The sequence below is a fragment of the Abramis brama genome (assembly GCF_963993115.1).
Source record: "Abramis brama genome assembly, chromosome: 1".
Classification (NCBI taxonomy): Eukaryota; Metazoa; Chordata; class Actinopteri; order Cypriniformes; family Leuciscidae; genus Abramis; species Abramis brama.
This window is the reverse complement of record NC_139963.1, coordinates 69,331,161-69,348,654: the sequence shown is the minus strand read 5'-3', so window position 1 is coordinate 69,348,654 and position 17,494 is coordinate 69,331,161. Positions and strand designations below refer to the sequence as shown.

General features: G+C 35.9%; 1 protein-coding gene and 1 long non-coding RNA gene across 1 annotated transcript; one reads left to right on the top strand and one right to left on the bottom strand.

The window, feature by feature from the left end:
* LOC311094365 (uncharacterized protein) overlaps positions 1–17,494 on the top strand; it is a 337,913-nt gene that overhangs the window by 214,155 nt on the left and 106,264 nt on the right.
* LOC311096954 lies at positions 881–4,084 on the bottom strand. Its single transcript, XR_014609169.1, has 2 exons — positions 2,835–4,084; positions 881–1,453 (listed from the first exon to the last, which is right to left on the bottom strand). It is a non-coding gene; the product is annotated as an uncharacterized lncRNA (long non-coding RNA).

Sequence of the window (17,494 nt, the reverse complement as noted above, 5' to 3'; positions counted from 1 at the left end):
TTACCTGGATACATTTAATCTGGTGAGACTGAACAAAGACAATGATCTTCTGATTGGTTCATTTGCTGTGTAATAAAGTTAGACATAATGCAAAGGTCACTTATTTGATATAAATTTTATAGAGATTTTATAAGATATTGTAAGCTACCTAGTCTGCACCAGTGGCTCAAAAGCAATTTTCACATAGCGTATGCTAATCATTTCAGCAAACTTATCTCAAAATATATCACAAATGGGCTGGCCTACCTCTGGAATCTTGCTAGAAGTCACTGGCGCGAATTGGCACTTTGTTGCAGTTGCCTTTAAACACAAAAATGGAAGTAAATATTAAATTCCATTTAAAAAAAAAAATATATATAATATGGTATAGTTTGCAAACTAATGCTAAAACTATAAAGGTTCTCATCAGTAGGCCAACATTAGGCTATAAACAGAATTTCACATTAGTTTATTCACATTTATTGTTAATGTAAACGCGTTGCTCGTTGGCATATTTTAACTCGACAATTCAATAATCTAACAAAGTGTGTAAAATGAAACGTTAGCTCAGTTTACCATGGTAAAGTTCCCCAGTCAGCAAATTACCTTTGGCAAAGATGTGGGCCAGATAAACAGCTGAGCTGTGGCCCAGATTAGTTTGTGTTTGCCAGCCCAGATATGGCCCACATCTCCTTTGCCAGAACTGAACCAAAGGACTGCCATAACTCCACCAAGCATGAGCCAAATACTACAATTTCATGTGGCCCATATGTGGGCCTGGTATGCAACTTTAGTATGGTTGAGTTCTGTTAAAATCTAACGGCCCTTATGTGGCCCACATGCAGCTGACAGTATTTAAAGTCTTATTAACTCACAGGTAAATTAAACACTCAACAACAAATGCACTCAAAACTATTTATTTTGACAAGCATTTAAATAATTACAGCTAAAGTGTTGTACTTAATTACAGCAGTATTCAGTTGAAAACATTTCATAAAAATAAATATAATTACAGCAAGAGTTGAATAATAACAGTAGTATTCAGTTGAAAACATTTATCAAAATAAATATAATTACAGCAACAGAGTTGAATTTAATAATTACAGTAGTATTCAGTTGAAAACATTTAAGAATACATAATTACAGCTACTCAGTTGTACTTATTTTAAGTAGAATTCAGTTGAAAACATTTAAGAATACAAATTAATAATATAAATAGCATTCAAAGCTAATTTTTTACACCAAAGTTCAAAACACTCGATCAAAGCGTGTATTAATGTTATGTTTAATTAGTCCAATGAGAGTAATACAAATAAATCACAGTTGGTAAAGAGAACTTTAAAGAGAAATTGAGAAAGTTAAAGCAAACTTGAAAGGTAAAGAGTTGAGAAGTGTGTTGATGTGCAGAGAAGTCTCCAATGAGGGTCGGCAATGTGTTGACCTTTTCCAGTAAGGGGATTCTGCCTGACTGCACCTGCAATAAAGAAGAATTTAAATAATGTTAGCAGCAATACAACCTGGAAGCTAGAGCTGCAGGAGAATAAAAAAAATAATTAATGTAAATATCCTTTAATATTTTAATTGCAATTATTAACAAATTAAACACCTCTGAATTACCAGTGTATGAAAGTTTTTTCCAGTAAATTTTCAAAAGGAATTGCAAATTGTATTTTTCAATATGTGGGCAAGAATTATACCGTAATTCCTTATGACAAATTATTTCAATTTTTAGAATAATTTTGCACCAACAACCGGTTAAAATTTACAGCACTGCATGTATTCTGCTTCTTTTTTAAAAAAAAGACATGCACACTCTAATGTAAAAACACACCAACACAGATAGCATTAATGTCATGTTTTAGTCCAAAGACAGAGTCTACAAAAATAAGTGTTTTTACTAACACAAAATAAACTCAAGATAATCTGCAATGATGCGAGACAATTTGGAAGCAGAAACACACAAACAATAATGGGCCAAGTACTGAATGCAAGGAGGAACATAAAGGGTTAGTTCGCCCAAAAATGAAAATTCTATCTGTAATTACCCTCAAGTTTTTCCAACTTCTGGGTTGTACGTCAGAGCATAGACTCACTATTGGCCAAAGCTGGTCATGTGTGGGATGCTGGCCAATCGTGAGCCTACGTTCTGACGTACAACACAGAAGCGCTGTGCTGTTACACTACGTTGAATAAAGTCTTTATTTTAGCTTGTTTTGCGCACAAATTTTTTTTTTTTAATAAATAATTTATTTTCGACACTTGATAAACTTAAGGTTCAGCCATTGTATTCTTGGACTATTTTAACAATGTCTTTACTAACTTTCTGGGCTGGCAAGTTTCAATAACAGAGAAGCCTATGGAGGAGTGAGACAGCTCTCAGATTTCATCATATAAATCTTAATTTGTGTTCCGAAGATGAACGAAGGTCTTACGGGGGTTGGAACAACATGGGTGAGTAATTACTGACAGAATTTTCATTTTTGGGTAAACTAACCTTTTAAATACACAGTGATAATGAACTAAATACAGATAGTTGTAGGCATGCGCTGGTATGAGACTTTGACAGAATGATAATCTTATATTGTGATTACAGCTTTAAAATGTATAATTGAAACGATATGATTCGCAATATATAAAAAATAACTTTCTTTAAAAACAAAACATAAAACTTCTAAATAAAAAATGCAGTCACTTAAGTGAGCCACGGATGTGATCAGGTAATGACAAAAAAAGTTGTTTGGTTCGATACTGAGATAACAGAAATAAAAATACAATGTTCTGTAAAGCGGTTTTGAAAAGTTGTGTATTGTGCAAAGTGCTATACAAATAAAAGTGACTTCTAAAAAAGGTCTCACCAATGACAACTTCCTTTACGACCAGGCGTTGGACACCAATCTTCCCATTGACTTCTCTCCAATTCATAACGTGCTGCAGCAGTTGTAAAAGTGGCTTTCAGCACTCTCCACACGGTGTTATCCAGGTCAGAGCCACCAACCAGACCCAGATAGGTCATCTGATAGGAAAAAAAAAACATTGTGTAAGTGGTTGAAATATGCATTTAAATAGACCACCCTAAAATGAAAGTGCTTTTATATTCAAAAATGAACTATAAACTATTACTTACTCCATCTGAAACCATATTTTCTAGGTTTTTAATATGGAAATTATTGTCATTGCCCCACCCATACCACACATTAGGGCTGGGTGACAGTATACCATAGCATGGTATATAATCTCTATCGTGAGAAATTAGAGTAATTATAAAAATGTCCTGCCTCTTCCAAGCTTTATAATGGCAGTGAATGGGTGCTCAATTAATTGATAGTTAACAGAAATACAGCAATTCATTGTTTGTTCATGTTAGTTCACAGTGCATACTAAAGTTAACAAGTACAATTTTTTATATTGAATGTGTTAGTAAATGTTGAAATTAACATTAACACATATTAATATATGCAGTAGAAGTGCAGTTCATTATTAGTTCATGTTAATGTTCAGGTATTGTATTGAAAGTCATAATTTTGGTATTGTGACTTGACACTAATAGCCTAACGTTAACATTACAACTTTAATTTTAAAGAGGGAAAAGTCATGAGAAAAAGTCTTGGTTGAATATCATTTCAGAGTTAAATAAAGATACATACAATAATGCACACGTATTAATGTGTTTATTTTTGGCATTTTTATATTATTATGATTAGTTGAATGATTGTGAACACAAATTAGGATTTAGGTTTTTTGACAAACAGTAACACCGACATTGGACCGCGTCGCCTTCACGTTAATTCACAAATAGGCTACTACATATGACAAACTATACTATTTTATTGTGTACGACAGTGAGCTGTTGATTTATAAACAAAAACATCTTAATTTAAAACGACAAACCAGCGAACTGCTATAGCCGAAGTTAACGGTTAAGTTACATTAAACTTATTGTAAGTTATAGCAGTAAACTGAGGAAAATATTAGCTAGTTCAACCCCTTCCTCGATGAAACGAATAACTAAACGCATAATAACATGCAATATTGACACATAATGCTGCATATTTCATTTATATGACTTTAAAATGCCAAAACATCACTTACCTGAATGTACACAGTCGTGAGGAAAGCACTAAAGGCGTCAGCTGGCCAGCGTCGCAGTCAAACTCGCGCCGTAGTCTCACTCCACCAATAGGAGGGAAGATGCAGAGCAACCTGAGGTGTGGAACGGCGGATGTTTGCCGCACTTGATTTCAGGATTCCTGTGTTTTTCCACGTATAAGCCAAATGTTTACCACAAGTCGGTGTTTCTCACTGTGTGCCATAGCTCAACCACATATGGTCCTCATGTGTTCGTTGTTATCTGGGCCATATACCTCAATATCAGTTGTGAACCAAGACAGCATTTCCCGCAGATTTTAAAGTTATGGCAAAACAAATATGGCTACGATATGGCCCATATCTGTTCAGCCATGCCACATCTAGGCCATATGTGCCAGATAATACCCACATGTGGCCCAAACGTAATTGCTATCTGGGTGGCATTTATTTGTGAACTGCTTTCTGTGCATTTGTAAATCGCTGCATACATTTGTGAATCTCTTCTTGTGCATTTGTGAATCCCCTCACGCATTTGTGGATTTTGAAACACTTCTAGCGTCCTTGTGCAGAGAAATCCACAAAGTGGACTCCACCCACCGTTTACTCAAGCCAATCAGATAACGGCCACATTGAGCTGGCCAATCGTAGCACGTTCTTGCTACAACCAATCACGTTTGGCTTTACACTCGGGGCGATCTTGCTCTGAAATAACTTTGCTCATTCATCATCCATCTGCACTGGCTCAAATAGGAAGTGTACGCATAAGGCCCATACAATTGCTACAGCAAAGGATATTTAAAATTTGGATTTTGTTAGAATTAGACCATTAGACTGTGTATCAAGTCAAGCCACAATTTTGATGAGCCTTGGAAAAAGCCCAGCAAACATCGGTCCGACGGCAACGTCGTGTCCCTGGCCAAAAATAGTCGCGGTAGGACGGCATAAATCGGTAAAAATATGTAACACAGAACATTTCCTAAAAATGCATTCAGATACATTTGTACATGTCCACAGTTCTCTGGGGTTGCATATATAATTGTTATTTTGACTTTTAGCTACGTGTAGTTCAATATACAGCGGAGGAAATAAGTATTGAACACGTCACCATTTTTCTCAGTAAATATATTTCCAAAGGTGTTATTGACATGAAATTTTCACCAGATGTTGATAACAACCCAAGGAATCAGTACATACAAAGAAACCAAAACAAATAAGCTGTTGTCTTGGCTTTCCATGCCTTTTTGCACCTCCCTTTCTTCATGTGTTCAATACTTTTTCCCTGTGTCATTTCACATTATTACACATAACTTAATTTCTGATCTTATTTGTTTTGGTTTATTTGTATGTACTGATTCCTTGAGTTGTTATCAACATCTGGTGAAAATTTCATGTCAATAGCACCTTTCACATTTTGTGTGGAAAAACAAAACTCATTATGTCAAAAAGTCTGTGATAATGAATACAAATCAGTGTGGGGGCTTACATTTTTTGGACTTCACAACTTTAAGCAATACCTTCAAGATCAACTGGCTCAGACAATAATTCATTAATAATCCAACATCACTATGGAATTTTATTCCAAACTATATTTTCTCTAAAATCGGTGGCTTGAATTTTCTGTTATTATGCAATTATAATATTAGCAAAATCCCAATCAAACTGTCCAATTTTCATAAACACATGCTTTTGGCTTGGTCTCTCTTATTTAAACATAACTTCTCACCTCATCGATATTACATTTGGAACAATAAGGACATTCTCTACAAAAATAAATCTTTATTTTTTGAAAACTGGTACAGAAATAATACTTTACTTGTTGGCCAACTCTATGACACAAATGGCAGACTGTACAGTTATTCAGATTTTTTGCGGAAATTTCAAATTCCTGTTTCGGTTAAGGAATATGCAATTGTCTTTGATGCAATTCCTCCAAAAAAAAATAAAAAATTTATCTGATACTGCTGTGGGGAGTTTATGCTTTTCTAAAAATAAAACAATTAGGACTTCATACCAAAAAGATATTTTTACTATTCCTTATATAATCCCATATTGGAACAATTTAATAGAGAATGTCCCTTGGAAAAACGTTTGGTCTTTGCCTTTCAAATATATGCTTACTAATAAAGTGAGAGAAGTTACGTTTAAATTAATTCACAGATTCTACCCAGCAAAGCGTGTGCTTAAGCGGTATAAACCAGATATTGAATCTGAATGCTCTTTCTGTAAAAGGTCAGATGAAGATATTTCCCATTTATTTTGGAAATGTTCCTATACGGAAATATTCTGGTCAGATGTTCTTGAATTTATCCAAACTTATCTCGTTACGGATTTCTCATTTTGTTTTAAGGATGTTTTCTTTGGTGTGGTCGACCTCAAGACGGACAAGGAAGGAAAATATTTCATTATTAATCTTTTATTTCTACTCGCTAAATATCACATCCATAAATGTAAGTTCAGGGGCTCTAAACCTTTTTTTCCTGTATTTGAAAGTGAAATAAATGAATATTTGGACTCCATAAAATATTCAAAGAACTGTAAAGCTCTGAAGTCTGTGCAGACATATTCAACACTTGTGACGTCACGTGACTGAATGATATTGGACCTCTTATAACTGTAAGTGATGCTATGAATTGGACTCATTCATTTTATTTTATTTGAGTGTCATGCACAGAATTTGTGCCCAGCCCACATGGGCTTATAAGACACTGACATTTCAAATGAAAAGCGGACCTTATAGCATTATAGACAATATCATTACATCTTGGGATAGAGCGTTCTTTGCCTTAAAGTCCAAGCTTTCTCCACAAATGTTGCCACACTAAACCAGTCATTACTAAACAACCAGCCCAACATATCCCCTTCAGATAACCAAAATAAATCAGGATTCTTACATTGAATCTTTTCAAACAAAACATTTCTCAAATCATTATACAAAAGACAGTAAAACATAAAATTAAATTCATCCTCAACCAAACTCAAATCACAGACAGCACAAAGCTGGTCTTCCTCAGGAACCCCTTTATACCGACCCACTTCCACCTCCAAAGGCAGCACTCCTGCTCTGAGCTGTGCACACAGGGATCTCTGTCTCCTTTTCATATTACAATTCACATAGGGCTCTGTGGAAAAGCAGACCTTGAACTGCACATAAATTCTCAGTTTAGGTTTATTTAACACTTCTAACTCCCACTGCTTTTTATGAATATCAAATAATGTTTATTTTATAATAGGTATTTTAAATTGTAAATTATTCTGAAACAAAATTTGAGAGTTTACTTTATATGAGATCTCATGAACATCTTTAGTCCAGGGGTGCCCATTGACTTTATCCCAGTTAAAGACTTTCCTGGTAAGTCTATAGTCAGGTAGGCTCACCAAACGATTCCACAATTTAATCACTTCAACCCTTTGCCTCACCACACAAGGCTCCCAACCCATGTCTCCCTCTACAGCTACCTTAGGGGCGAACCTATGAACACCGAGAAAACCTCATATTTTCTTGAAAAACAAAGCCAAGGTACTTATATGTTGCAGAATAGCTCAACAATGATTGACCAAAATAAAATGCATAATTACTTTGGCAGGTAGATGGCTTTCTGAAATGCACAATTTGTGTTTTCTCTAAATTAATAGTAAGTCTCCATTTGGTACACCAATCATTCATAATATTCAACATTTTTTGCAACTCAATTTCTTTTTCTGCAGTCAACACAATATCGTCAGCGTATAAAAGAATACTAAGATTAAGGTCTTCAATAGTTATTCCCAGATTTGACACAGATTTCTTGTGCCAAATCATTAACATAAAGAGCAAATAACGTTGGGGAGAGAACGTACCCCAAACGGAGTAGGAAACCAACCAGTCCTTAAATCATTCACCTGAACACAAGCTACTGGTGCCTTATACAGGGCTTTAATTGATTTATAAAATTTACCATTAATCCCATAATTAATTCATTTATACTCCAGGAGGTCTCTGTTTATCCAATCAAACGCTTTTTTTAAATCAACAAAACAAACAAATGTATTTTTTCCCTCCTGTAGCCGTGCTCTCACCACGGATGGTAGGACATAAATGTGGTCAATACATGCCCTTTTTTTCCTGAATCGATTCTGCTCATCAACCATTATTTGATTCTCTTCAATATACTCGCAAAGCCGATTGTTCAAAATGGCAGAATAAACTTTATAAACTGTACTCAAACTTATGCCTCTGTAATTTAGAGGTATTCTGGGGTCGGCCTGACAAGACTTGGGGATTGGCTTGATGACTGATTTATACCACCCTGATGGAATGACACCACTACAAAAACAATTTGTAAACAAACACAGTGCAGATTATTCAAGAGCTTGGGACATTTAAGAACTTCATTTGTCAGTTCATCTTCTCCCACAGCTTTTTGTAATTTATTTTTTTCAATTACCTTCTGTACCTCCACCACTGTAATGTTACTATTTAACAAGTCATTTGTTGAAAGCAGTGGTGGACTAACATTATTCCCTTCGAGAACTGCCTTAGCCTTACAGGTATTTATAAAAAACTGGTCATCAAACTGATAGGAGCAGCTACTAGCAAACAAGTTGCTATAATCTGCCTCCCATCTTTCCAACACCTGATCAGTTTGAAAGACAGATTCTCCACTCTCTGTGATAATTTCAAGTGGGATAGTTTTTTTCTTATTTATTTCTTGCCAGAAGTATTTAGAATTACTATTATGAAACTGTTTCAGCTGAAGAACATTCCCCCAACTCCTTTTGTAAGCTCTGAGCTTTTTATCAAATTCAGATTGACCACTTCTAAAAGCTCTGTATAACTCCTGCCTTGAGGAGGGATCTTTACATTTCAAGTATTTTTTCTCAGCCATACGAAGACTTTGCCACACACTCTGCAGTTCATTATTCCAGTATGGCTGTTTGATTTTATACTGTTCTACTATACATTTCACTTTTGGGTCCGTATTTGCTAATTTCCTTATTTAATACCATACAGAGACGTTCATAACAATAATTCATATTATCCTGTGTTTTTTCTCCAAGTTGTAATTCCTCTCTTATGACACTTAGAGCATTATCACAAACGTCAGAATCAAGAAAATGATCATGCAACTTTCTTATCAATCTTTTAGTTTGTAGACCAAACTCGATATCATTCCCAACACACAGAATCTGCTTTGTTTGAAAACGCAGATAAAGCACAGAATGATCAGGAAGCCTACATCAATCATCTATCATATCTATCCCCTGTAGCCCATTTTTGTCCACCAGGTCATGAGGGGTAAAAACACTAAATTCAGAGCATGTTTTTAAGTCCACAAGTGGGATCACTAAATAATCCACCACAGCCCTCCCCTTGACTGACACAGAGGTGAAGCCATCATTTTCAGGATTAACCCTTCCGCTCAGAACACAACATTTAGAATCTCTGAGAAAATCAATGAAACTTTCTCCGTGTTTATTTAGGCCTGCATCCAAGACGACTCTGGGGGGGATGTCGTCTTCATCAACATAATCTCTAAGGTGCGCAATGCGACTATTTAAATCCCCACATATATAAATAGCATCGAAATCAGCAGCATATATTAATGACAGCAAATGAGCAAAAAAAAGATCCGCATTACGACCCCATGGTGAGGTTTCTGGAGATAAATAACATGAAATTACCATGAAGGAATACTGAGAAACAATATGCTTAAAGGTGCATTAAGCAACTTTTCATGTTAAAAATACCCGTTTTCTAACCCATACATGCTTAAACAATTGCCTGATGGGCTGAATGAGCCCTTCTCTGATCACTGAGATTGCCTTTATAATCCTGTAAAGTAAAATAAATAAGAGGGATTTGGGCCGGAATTTTAGACTGGGCGTGACGTCATGCGCGTTCACGGCACGCTCACATAGCTATGCCTGGCAGGTTTGTGTATTCGCCGGCATTCTCCGTAGAAGATGGATTGTAAGAGATCTGCTTATAGTTCATTTCAAACACCAACGCAAACTCCACGTAAGATAAAAAAAAGAAAACTTTTGTCCGTGAGCGTGCACACCTCTGGTTGCAGTTTCGCTTGCCGCCAGAGGGGGCATAGTTCTGCAAAAACTCAGAGACTTGCTTAATGCACCTTTAAAGCGCAAACACAAAATTCCATCAAATGTCTTATCAATGGATTTTATAATGTAATAGTTCAGAAAGGCGGTTTTAACAAAAATACCCACACCTCCAGAGGCTTTTACTGCTTTTTTGTGTGCCACCCTGTTATGTCCAATCCAAGTAAATCCACTGAGTTCGGGGGTAAGTATAGATAAATGAGTTTCATTTAGAGAAATAATGTCTGGCTCAAGAGACAACAGCAGATGCGCTCTAAGTTTACAGTTATTTAGCGTCCATCCATTAACATTCCAATGAACCAAGACAACACAGTCAGCACTTACAGACTGGGCATGGTCTCGTCAAACCGAGGGCCTCTTCCTGCAGTATCCTCTGGACCAACGCGCTTAACCAGTCGCCCATTACCGGCCACGTAGTAATCCTTTGCAGCAGGGATCTCTCGAAGAAGGGTCCTTAGATTAATCTCCATCAGCCGCTCCGCGTGTGATTTTGCAGACGATATAAATACTCTTCCATATGTATCACTGTCTTTGAGTTTAAACTTCCTCCGAAGCACCGCAACTTTATCCCGAACCGTCTCTAGCTCCACTTTCACAAGCGTAGGCTGCCGTCCTCCTCTCGCCCCCACGCGCTCTGCGGCCACCAGCTTTGGCACCGGGTCACAGTGCAGTCCCTCACACAACTGGTGGTTCACCTTGACCAAAACGTCCTCATCCTCCGAGTGAGGAAGCCCTCCGAGTGAGGACTACTTGTTGACTAGCCTTCCTGGACTTTGCAGATTCCCTGGGATATGTTTTATTTATGTATGTATTATGTAGTTGTGTGTATGTGTATGTGTACTTGTAAGTGTTGTTTGTAACTGCAAATACTGACAATAAATTAATAATAAATATAAATAAATAAATTAAAAAAAAGAGAAGCTGCGCTGGCTGAGTTCTCCGGCTACTGTCGAATCGCTCTCGCGGTACTTTGATGGCATACGTCACAGTCACGTGGCGCCGGCGCTGTATCAAGTCGGACAAAATTTCTAACCGGCATGCACTGCTTCAAGTCAGCCGCCGATCGGTCTGCGCAGAGCTGCATGAAGTCGAACAAGCCTATAGTGAAACACTTCGAGGCTTCGTTTGGCCATAGTCACGTGACATGGGTGTTTTGAATCACGCTTTGGATCAGTGTTTCGAAACATCTGCGCTTCGGGATCTCGCAAAGCTTCGGAACGACTGTTTCGCGTCAGCCATCCCTAGCTTCAACAGAGTACCCGCCTTCAATGAAGTTAACGCTTGTCAATGGAGAGGGGCCAGACTCTTTGTACAAATTAAATGTGCGAGAGTCTGGTAGAACCAGGCTAATTTTTTTCTGGCGGTGAAGCGAATGATAAAAAAAAAAAAAAAAGAAAGTGGAAAGAAACTGCGCTACTCGTTTGTGCTTACGGACCGTTTATTAGTTTGGACCATTTCGGATATTTCATGAGTCAGGAGGTGTTTTGCATAAATGTTAACCTATCCCAAAACGTTTCTGTGATTTACTGTGGTTTACTGTGTTTATATCTTACACTACCATAAAATCAACTATTTGTGCAGGTGAGGTAATGCACTATGAAAATAGGCAAGTATCAGGAAGGAGACTAACTTTACCTGATTCCTCACCTATGGCCTCAGCTTTAAATACTTAAGTAATGCTTTATGGCCGTGCCTTTTTGCATAATGAATATAAATCCTGTCTGTATGCAAAGAACGAATCTTCAGTTTTTGATCATATTTGGAATGTATTGTGAGTTTATTATTGTCACTTGGAGGGCAGTTTAATGTGCTCTCTATATTAAGGCAGTTAATGGCTCAGGTTTGCTCTGTTACAAAGTTGCTCTTTAACCATACTCTAAGATTACCAATGTTGTAATCACTTCAGTGAAATTTTTAAAACGTGATTTTGTTTGTTGTACTTGACGAAATTACATTAAGTTGCAATTTTTCTATCAGGGTCATATAACGAACAGCCATCTGTCAGACGTAGAGTTCGGGAATCCTTCTCCAGGCCATCTTGCAGAACCGAAGAGACATTGCATTTGTTTCTTGTTTCTTTCGTGTTTATTGGATTTAGTCATTGTAAATGATTTCTATATGGCTACAATAGTTGACTATATCCAATTGGATTACAAGAAGTCTAAATCTTTGCTACATCCACAAAGTAGTTAAAATAAAACAATATTGTTTACTATCTTCATTTAACTACCCTCTTATTTAAGTCTGTGTGTGTTTTGTTTTCATTAACAGAATTTCCTAATGTTGTCTTGCCTCTTGACCGCTGCATTCGGGAGAGAGTGCAGAAGTGAGGGTATGTGTGTTAATGGTCTTCTCCAGCCATGGGGTTGTCCTATCCAAAATTGAATTTACATTTTACAAATCTTATTACATTTTGAAATAGCTGGCACCAGACCCTCAAGGAGCGCTTTATGTCAACTGAAAGTGAAAGTAAGAAATATTATATATTTCTAATTATTGTGAACAGCGCGATTTTTTGTTTTGTTTTGTAGGATAAAATCAGAGATTGATTTGGTAAATATGGATGATGCTCAAAGACTGAGCTGGCTGTTCACATGTGAAACATATAAATTAGCCAATTATCTTGAGAAAGCCTGGGAGAAGAGGAAAAAAGCTCTTTATCGAGATGATCTGTAGACGAGGATTTGTTTGTATGTGCTGTGTGTGTGTGTATATGTGCATGTATATATTTGTATTCATGTATTTCTCCGAATGATTTGTATATGCAACCGGAAGATGTTTGCTAAATAAGTTTGTAGTGTCTTGTAATCCCATGTGGGATGGGCCAAATGTTTGGCATGACACAGAAATAAAATTTAACTAACTATATATGGTGTGTTTAAAACACTGGCTTATTTGGAGTTTGTTGTCAACCTTTGTTAGAAGTACAAGTGTTTAACCAAGTATTGATACCATTGTTTTCGCTCGTTGTCAATTCAGTCTCCCCTAAATTGTTTTTTTTTTTTTTTTTTTTTTTTTTGAGGTGAAGTAATCCTGTGTAATTTCTTTCACAGAATCATGTCAAATGCCTTAATGGCGATTTTCAATATGAGGAGTGGTGGCCAAATTGAAAAGAAGTCATTCAACGCTACACGATCGCTTTGTACGATGTAATGCAAGGTAATTTTGGCCTTATGACATTCAAAAAAAAAAAAAAAATCTCTTGTTCCTTGTCTAATATTAATGTAATTTTTATTGTTAACTTTTATCTATTCAGGGGACATTCTTTAAAAGACCACCTGTCTTTATCAGAAATGTCCTTTTCACTTTTACAGTTACACACCCTGTTTAATGCAGAACATCTTTTATTGGCATAAGATTATTATGCAGCAAAATAACATGGTTATCTATCGACATTTTCAAAAAAAGTATGTCATTTACCTAAAAATTTGCCTTTTTCTTTTTTTTAAACCATATTCTCTTTCCTCAGATGCTGTGATGAGGTTGAGCCCAAATGCTCCAGACTCAGACATTGATGCAGCAGCGGAGGAACACCTGAAGAACGCTCCAGGAACAGATGAGGGTGGTGGATTTAGAAAATGAGCCATAAACAAAACAAAAACCATAAAGCCATAAACAAACTGCATAGACTCTTAAAACTTTTTTTTATGGCTGTTTAACAGTAATGCACGACTGTTAGTAACTGAAACTTAGCACTGCCAGTGGCCAACAGTCTGCCACAGCTCTGACTTCAATGATGGCATATTATAGAAAGACTCTAAAAATTGAATGCGTTGACTGTTCCTGTACTTTTGTTATATTCTGGTTTCATTAATGTCTGTTTAACCTTAATGTGAAACTGTTAGAGAAAATGCCATTACCACAGAATTTACCTCTGTCACGGAATGGTAAACGAGAGTCGAGGATACAAATGGTTAGTTTATTAGGACATGCAGGTACGGTACAAACACAAAAACTCAGGAACTCCAGGAAACAAGAAACACGGACAACGAACCACCCAGCAAGCAATTTTGCGTCTAATAGCCGTCAAAACACAGCCCAGACGTCTAGGCTAAAACGAGGCTAATTTTGGGCTGTCAGTGAAAATCTAATAGACGTCTAAACATAGCCCAAGAATAGACAGCTATTGAATGACTACATATATACGTCTAATAGACGTCTAACCATAGCCCAAAAATAGACAATTAGACAGCTATCGAATGACTACATATACGTCTAATAGACGTCTAACCATAGCCCAAAAATAGACAATTAGACAGCTATCGAATGACTATATTTATACGTCTAATAGACGTCTAACCATAGCCCAAGAATAGACAATTAGACAGCTATCGAATGACTATATTTATACGTCTAATAGACGTCTAACCATAGCCCAAGAATAGACTAGTCATCAATTAGACAGCTATTAAACGACTACATATATACGTCTAATATGGGTCTAGGCTAAAACAAGGCTGATTTTGTGCTGTCAGTGAAAATCTAATAGACGTCTAACCATAGCCCAAGAATAGACGTCTAACCATAGCCCAAGAACTAGTCATTAATTAGACGGCTATTAAACGACTACATATATACGTCTAATAGACAGTCAATATGGGTCTAGGCTAAAACAAGGCTGAATTTGGGCTGTCAGTGAAAATCTAATAGACGTCTAACCATAGCCCAAGAATAGACTAGTCATCAATTACACTACATATACATGTAATAGACAACAAAATGAGGCATAAGGATTCTTTTCACTCAAATATAACAGGTTCTCATAAATGAAAATCCATCCAAACTAATTGATTATAAAGGGATTTATTTCAAAACAATTATATTAACAACTTAGACAACATTCAAACATAAAAATGATCAAATAAAATATTGGAAAATATGTAAAACAACTTAAGATACTAAAATTTTTAAGAATTGTTAGCTTTATATCCATAACCACCACCCCCTGCTCTCCCTGGTGCTTGTTTAAAATGACCAGAAATTGCATTTTTTATTTCCCATTCAGTCGCCGAAGGAAAATTGGTCATCACTGCGCCTGCCAAATGAGAAAAAGAAAAAAATTATTGCTCAAGAAAAGCATTGTTGACAATCATTTTTAACTAATTACAGTCATTCACTTTTGTAGGATGCACACTAGAGCTGGCAAATATAGTTAACGGAATATAGATTGAGACTATATAATTTATATCAATATAGACAATAATTTATATCAATATTATTAATAAATTAATATCAATAATTGAACATTTTTGCCTGCATAATGGTGATGCACTAATATATATATATATATATATATATATATATACACACACACACACACACACACACATATACAGTATATATATACACATACATATATTTTAGGGGTGTAACAATACACGTATTGAACCATTCTGTACGAGGCTTTCGGTTCGATTTCAGTACAGATTTTTAAGAAGAACTGTTCGTTAGACAATTTTTACTGCTGACCAAAATTTTTTAATTACAAATGTAGGCACGTCAAAAAGCGCGCTCATACTAGTAAGAGAAATCATAACAAATTGTGTCAACAATCGTGCTCTTTCAGGTAGTGACTGACCATAGACCTGCATTGCATGACTGACTGACTGACAAGAACAGTTTGACTTAAAAATATCAAAATTGAAACTACTTCAGAAACAAACATACCTACATCTTGGATTCCCTTAAGGTAAGCTAAAACATGCCAAAATTTAATTTCAAAGTGAACTATCCCTATAAATCATTCTTTATCACTTACTCATATAACTCTGATGAACATAAAAAGATACTAGTTCACTTAAAAAAAATCATGTAAGCATTTACTCACTTTCACTTGGTTCCAAACCTGTATGGCTTTCTTCTGTTGAACACACACAAAAAATATATATTTTGAAGAATGTTGGTAACAAGACATTTAATGGTAGTCAGTGACAAGTGTTCTGTATATTCAATTGCTGTACTTTGTTGACTGATTGCTGGATAATTTGCAATAAACAGTGTCTTTAAATCAAATAAAGTGGATTACATCACTCCAGTTCTGAGGTTTTTACACTGGCTATCTGTCTGTCAAAGAATTTATATCAAAATACTACAGCTGGTTATTAAATTAATTAACATTTTAAGGCCAAAGTAAATTTATAATCTTCTGATGCATTATGAACCAGCCAGAGCAGACCTCTCAGGTCATCTGGGACAGTAGCCAGCTACTTTTATATCAAATTTATAAGTCAAAATAAAAAAAAAGTCAAAACAAAACATGGAGAAGCAGCATTCAGTTTTTATGCACCATATCTGAAACAAATTCACTGAAAACTGAATGTATGCTGCATATTTTAATTATTTTAAATCAAGTTTTAAAGACTTTACTGTTTGCCACTACCTTTTATTAAATGGAAAGGAAAAAAATATTTTTTTATAATTTCTTTTCATGTTGCACTATGTTGCTGTTAAGTTTTATGTAAAGTACTTTAAAAAATTTGCATTAAATCAAACTCTAATCTAAAAACAAAAATATATTGGTATCTTTAATAATAATAAAAAATAGTAATGATAATATTCATAGTTTCATGCTTACCAGCTTGAATTTAGATATGGGTACACAGTTGCAATGGTTGCAATAACATGTGCAACGTTAACAACGTTAACTTGTTGGAGAAAAATATTACTCTGTAATGGTAATGTTAACATGTCACGGTTTCTACACATTATAACAACTAACTAATTTAAACAATGAACATAACAAAAATAACACGCATACTTACAAGATCGAAGTAGAAATTTGAAGGTTTTCAGAGTGTTGCTCGCCCGTTGCTCTCCGACAGCTGCCTCGTGTAAAATAAAATTGAAAATAGCGGAAATGTGTATCGCGAGATCTGGCTAAAGTGATCTAGTCGCGCAATGCCAGTAGTTCCAGTAGTCATGTCTCAGTGGTGTTTCGATTGTGCCATCTAGCGGTTGAGAAATGCCATTGCATTTGATTTAATTTGAAATGATAGACAGTCATATCGTAGATTGTGTATATGTTATAGCCTATGTTTATGTGTGACAGCAAACATTAAGCTGTGTGAGCGAAAACATTTTTAAGACTAATATTCTTATACTAGCTCGCTGGTCTGAATCAGGGCTATAGCCAAACCGTCCGTAGCCCAGATTGCTTTGATTTCGCCAGGTGGGCTAAAGCAGACCGCATATAGCCCGTCCAATTCGGAGCTAAATAGTGACTACAGATCGACCACGTCGTGAAATGACACATTGAACCTTGTAGATATCATTACCAATGCGAACGTGATGAAATATCAACCATTTCATGCACTGCCTGGCAAAAAAACTA